Genomic DNA, 6,517 nt, shown 5'->3' with positions numbered 1-6,517 from the left:
GGCCATATTAACTAAACGTGGTTCTTTTTATCAATGCCTGTTTTTTTAAATGTTTTAAAGAAAAACGGCAAAAATGATCTCAGAACGTTTGCTATGGAGCCGTATGTGTTATCAAAACGTATATTTACCTAACAACAAATGTATTTACGTATAAAAGTATGGCAATAAAAACATTTTCTTCTAAACATCTTATTGGATTAGATAAATAGCCCCATCCTTAGCCACGCCTCCAACCACACCCCTAAAACAAAAATTGCCCCTCATATGTTCAGAGGTATGGTCAACGGGCCCTTAGCTCTATGATGTCGGGGAAAATGTTACATTGCGGCCCGGTCCTGCTTAGGAGATACAGACTGACCTTGGCATGGTGTAGGGGGTAAAGAAAAATGGGCGTGGCTAGTTGGAACTGGGTGGAGCTAACATGTTAAACCCCTCGCTATCTGCTTATGGGAAATTCCGCTATTCTGTTATCCACGGCCTCACTTTTCTCATTATCTTTCTATTTAATAGGAAATTGCAGCTGCAGACGTATAAAAAAGGCTCGGTGTCAGAAGACACTCCACATTTTACAAAGGTAATTATGCCTAATGTATTTTTTTGGAGGTATAAATTTGCTTTAAGACCTAGATGTCTTGGATTAATATTCCTAATATGCTATTATGTGTTTGAGTCGCTAATTGAGTTATAATCCCTTATAATTTAATGTGGGCTATACACACAGGTCTCTATTGAAACGCACACACACTTAAATATATATAAAATCTTTTTACAGGAATTATTTTAATTCATCACCTCTGGTTGAATCAGCGTATTTTGCTGCTTTACAGAGCTTGCTTTGTAACTCGTAGCCATAATACGGATTAGAGCCGCGGAGGAGCTCCCTGTTTTTCATGCCGTTGCTCTGTCACCAAAAAAATAAACCTGCCAACATTTATTTTTTAAAAAAAGCAATAAAAAGCAGCCCATATTTTAATGGCTTATATAGCATTTTTAAGGTATTTGCATTAAAGGAGCCTTTGCTTAACTTTTCCTGTTGTCGGGAAGATGATCCCAGCCTGCGATTAACGTCACCCTGCCCGATATTTATTAATAATACCAATAATATTTATATAGTCCCCAATCCCCTTCTTTTCTTTCTTCTTTAGGACATTAAAAGTATTGGTAAAGCCATGCCCCCCCGGCCACACTTCTTATCACACCCCATGAAACAGAAAGCAGGACGGCAAGGCAGCGACTTGACCCGCAGGACTGTCCCATGAAAACCAGGACTGTTGGCAGGTATGGAAAACCCTTCCTGTTATTGCATTGGCTACAACTCAGAATTAACCCTTTTCCGCATAAGGACGTTTTCCAGCAGTGGTCAGCAACCATCCCTGGTCAGAATAGCCTCTTGTTCACCTTTACTATAACATCCTCGGTTTCCTCCCTGAATCACGTGTCGAGAAACCGCACTGCCTGCTGCTCCATCTATTGCAAAAGCTGTATTTATATCCCTAAAACATGCGTTGCTCACGCTTCCCCTCTGCTGCACACCCAGCTCGCTCCGGATTGCTCTCTACTGCTTGCAAAAAATGTTTCCTGTGACTCTTTGCACTTTTGCCCCTAAAACTGGTTTTCAGCAAGGTTTCCTGAGTGCTGTGCTAAAAGTACCACGGCGGCCGGGGTACAGCGGGGTCACCAGCACCCTAATACTTCTTGTTCTGCACTCTGGGGAGCCACTGCCATGTTTGGTGTGAAAAGATAGAACTGGAGGTCAGATAGTATATTATTATTTATTAGGTCAGAATTTTGTGGCCTATGGGCAGAATATGGCATTTAAGGTGTTTTGTACATATATTGTCTATTGCATCATGTGATGGATGAATAATGTAAACTCCTGTATACCCAGCTGCCGTACCCTCCTATGCACCCAACATCCAGCTGCTGTAGCCTGCTAGGCACCCGGCTGCCGGCTACCGTGCCCTTCTGTGTACCTGGGTGCCATACCATCCTATGTACCCAGCATCTATCTGCCAGATATATATACATATAATTATATATATGTCGACCAGCCATACCATTATGACCAGTGACAGGTGAAGTAAGTAACTTACTAAGTAAGTGGGTCGGATATATTAGGCCGCAAGTAAACATTTCAAACTCAGAGTTTATGTATTAGAAGCAGGACTGGGCCAGAGCATCTCCAAAACTGCAGCTCTTCTGCAGCAGTGCCTGCAGTACCTATCAAAAGTGGTTAATGCTGATTCTGATAGAAAGGTGTCAGAACATCAGGAAAGACCCCGGTCCACGGCCAAAAGTGCCTACGATGGGCACATGAGCTTAAGAACTGGACCACGGGGCGATGGAAGAAAAGTGGCTGGTCTAATGAATTACGTTTTTGTTTGCATGACGTAGATGGCCGGCGTGTGTCGCTTACCTGGAGAACACATGGCACCAGGATGGGAAGAAGGCGAGCCGACGGAGGCAGTGTGATACTTTGGGCGATGTTCTGCTGGGAAACCTTGGGTCCTGCCATTCATATGGATGTTATTTACCACCTACCTAAGCATTTCTGTAGACCATGTACACCCTTTCATGGACACGGTATTCCCTGATGGCATTGGCATATTTCAGCAGAATAATGAGCCCTACCACAAAGCAAAAATGGTTCAGGGATGAGGAACACAAAAACGAGTTCAAGGTGTTGACTTGGCCTCCAAATTCCCAGATCCAACCGAGCATCTGTAGGGTGTGCTGGACAAACAAGTCCGATCCATGGAGGCCGCACCTCGCAATTTACAGGACTTATAGAATCTGCTGATAACGTCTTGGTTCAGATACCACAGCACAGCACATTCAGAGGTCTAGCGGAGTCCGTGCCTCAACGGGTCAGGGCTGTTTTGGTGGCAAAAGGGGGACCTACACAATATTAGGCAGGTGGTCATAAGGTTATGGCTGATCGGTGTATATATATATATAGATATATATAGATATATATGTATATATAATGTGCTCGTAATGGAGTCTCCTATTTCTTGTCTGCTTTAGTTTGGGAACTTTCAAGAATGTGTATTATGAGAAATGCTTAATCTAACGTGTAACTGTTGAGTAGTACATTATGGTGTCCAAGTGGTTGCCTCTATAAATGTAACTATAAAGTTACCAGCTTGTTTTTCTTGTGTTGTTTACTCTGATTTTCTTTGGAAACCATGTTTTGTGTTTTGAGAAATGATTAGGGGATGAAACATGTTCTCCTTTTGGTTCCTCTATTTGCTGAAAGTGTTCAGCGTGCAGACACGGAGCCAGGCAGAGACTGAATACATTCTTCTTTTGGTTGCGCAAGTCTTGGGGCAGATAATTAGCCGAATGCAAGGATTACGCTGACCATGAAGTTCACAGAAGAGGAAGGGTTAGTGTGGTAACAGCACCATGTCTAACAATGCATTGATATCGCCCTCCGAGCTGGCTTTAACAAGCTGTCCCGAAATCATGCCAAAAGTCTTACTGATAGAACAGGAGAAAGGAACCAAAGTTTGTATTAAAATCAAGTGTTGAAAATATTATTTGCCTTTGATGTTTTCAAATCACTTAGGGTCTACTTAATAAGGACCATCTTGGTTTGAGCTTCACTTTAAGATTACCTATTTCAGCATGCTTACCCCTCTTAGCCCAAATTGGAGTAACTTGGGTCCATTACCATCACAACTTGCATGACAGAAGATCTTGTAGGACCTTGGTAGCTCTTGCGATCCCCTCTCAGTTAGATCGATGGCCACTCAGTTCCGGAGAAATCGGAATCTTGAAGTTCCTCAGGGGAAAATAGGATTATCCGAGCGCTCCTCTTGGTACGTGCAAATTTCAGCAAAGGCCAGAACTCAGGATAATGTGAATTTTCACCTGTCTGGCCACAAAGAGGTCCACCCTTAAATATCCATGGCATATAATATTCCATAACCGTACTGAGTGCTCCCTAAAGAAGTATAACAGATGATTTCCCCGGGTAAGGAAATCGGTTTAGAGGGGTGCCGGGTTCCCGCACTCCTCGCTAGTTCCTTATATCTTCAGTAGGGTTAAAGAGGAACTGTCACAGCTTCTTACATTACGAAATCCCTTTATTAATAAATATATATTTAATATATATTTAGAATAACCGTGTATAGGACCGGATGTCCCCTCGGTACGTATATACGTTTCAAACACCGTATATTGCTCGTTTTGCCCCGTAAACACTGCTAAATGGGTTTATTTAGTGTACTGTGCTATAAAAACGCTGGATTTGGGAAAATCGATATAAGTATTTATAGTTATATCCTGTCTACCCACTGTACAGCGCTATGGAATATGACGGCGCTATATTAAACAATAAACAGTAATCATTGGCAGTTGCTAATCGGCCGGCCGCCATTCTGACTTGTTCTTAAGGACACCAAGGCATTGGGTGACTCGTCGGACGATGCTGCTGAGCTACGTGGCCATAGCGGGAAGTGTTCTTCCAAACCATGGTTACAAACCGACCACATTGCATAACTGACCCTTAAACTGCCGCAGCGCTACAAGGGCTTGCGTTTCCTAACGTTTCAGCAAACCTCACGGTGAAAATCTGATTTTTCTGGTTTCTCACCGAAACCTATCCATTGTCTTCAACATCCCACTATAATCTGAATTTTTCCCTTACGATTCTGTTGCTAACAATAGTTATAAAAAGTTAGGTTTTACTAGTTTTTTCTTCTTAGGTTTTATTTATCTTGAAGGTTTTTTTTTTTTCTTTCTGGGAGTATTTTTTTTTTTTTTTTTTATACCAGCTACTCTCACTGATGACTTGGATAAAGAGAAACTTTTTTCAAGGAACGCGCGTGTTTCTTGTTTTAATATTGTAGCGCTGAACAATTTGTAGTGATTCCAGCCTTCTTTGTAAAGTGTTTTCCCCCTTTCATCGTCCTGCTTATACCCCCCCCATGTCCCCTTTTCTCTGTTCTCCCTTTCTTCGCACCCGATATCGCTTTCATTATGACCAATGTCTATTGATAGCACTCTCACAAAACGACTTCTGGGATAAAGGAACTTCATCGTGAAATGAAACCAAAATATATGTTTATGAAACGGGCTTGCCCTCCCTTGTTACTGGATCGGTGTTCGTAGGATGACAGAGCTAAACAGAAGTCCCCTCTGTGTTTCGTTTTATTTAAACCCCTTTAACCAAAGCTAACTGGAACAAGGTCCGATTTAGGAACTTTCTCGCCTATGGGTTTTACTCCAGTAAATCTACTGAGTTTGTGGGGTGGCATTTTATGACCATAGGAGAAAGTTTCTTAATAACATAACGCTCTCCCTGCTGTAAAAGGTCCATCCGCTACCATATTCATGTTTAATTACAAATGGGAAGCCTCCCCGTTTTGGGGTAGATTTTGGTTCTTTCATTGACCTCATCCAAGTAATGCATTTTGTTTGTCCATAAAAAAATGTGTTTGGGTCACTGGGGGGGTCATATGAGTTAAGTGATCAGGCTCTTTAATTCAGAGGTCATGATATCCACGGACATCCTAAAGGGTTTTTACTTGGGAGATGGTTATATACATGTAAGTTATGCGTAAAAAAGAAAAAAACAACTTTTTAATGTAATAATATACTACACCATTACCAAGAATCTTATATTTTAGAACTCAACGAAAGTTACTATACTCAGAACAAACATAGCTGTTGACCTAAAAAAAAATAAGGATGGATCTCATCAATAAAACAATAATCTTGTAAAAAAAATATATATATATTTTTTATATATATGTATATGTATGTTTGTGTGTGTGTATGTATGTGTGTGTGTGTGTGTGTGTGTGTATATATAATATATCTATGACACACACAATGTACTCTTTTTTCAGTGGGTTAATTTTCTTTGTTCCCACCCAGAATGGGGATGTTATATATATAAAAAAAAAACAAAAAACTATTCTGGTGCTTGAATGTTGAACGTGCTAAATGTCTGTGAAATAGTTTTCTGTCGGGTTTATTGAGCCAATTGGAAAAGTACGTTAGTATCGCAGCGCCGTGTCCTGGGATCAGTGAACATAAAGTCACCGCGCGTGCGCCAAAGCTTTCCTATTCCTGGCTCTTCCTCTGTATACCCGTCTGTCTGCCGAGGTCCCGCCGCGTGATCTGATCACAGGGCTCCCTGAACCCACCACTACAATTAACACGGAAATCAGCTGCGTTAAGCAGGCAGAGTCCTACCGATCTCCCCGTACCCAGGAGAACAGAACTGCTATTTAACGCCGGGCCGGCGTCCGCCGCGCCGCTTCATCTCGTGCTATTACGGACCACTAAATGGTTACTGTGCCCTGTCACAAGCAATCAGGGCGGTCAGTCCACTGGATGGGAAGGCAGCACTCTGAAGCTTTTAAAGTTAAAAGCTTGGATATGATTGAATTTGTGAAACAATAATGCACGCACGCCGCCCCTGCACCCCCACTCCGTCCAGAAACCTTTTCTAGAACAGTGGATTTTTTAAAAGCATTTTAGTCCTGAAAGGAGCTGACCATGT

General features: G+C 41.9%; 1 long non-coding RNA gene across 1 annotated transcript in view; it reads left to right on the top strand.

The window, feature by feature from the left end:
* Nucleotides 1–498: 498 nt before the first annotated feature.
* Nucleotides 499–6,517, top strand: part of LOC128471984 (uncharacterized) — a 117,819-nt gene continuing 111,800 nt past the window's right edge. The window contains exons 1-2 of the long non-coding RNA XR_008346138.1: nt 499–574; nt 1,146–1,278. This is a non-coding gene — a long non-coding RNA (uncharacterized LOC128471984). The remainder of the gene's footprint in view (nt 575–1,145; nt 1,279–6,517) is intronic.

This window comes from Spea bombifrons, chromosome 13 (genome assembly GCF_027358695.1).
Source record: "Spea bombifrons isolate aSpeBom1 chromosome 13, aSpeBom1.2.pri, whole genome shotgun sequence".
Lineage (NCBI taxonomy): Eukaryota > Metazoa > Chordata > Amphibia > Anura > Pelobatidae > Spea > Spea bombifrons.
This window is presented reverse-complemented; position numbering and strand designations above follow the sequence as displayed.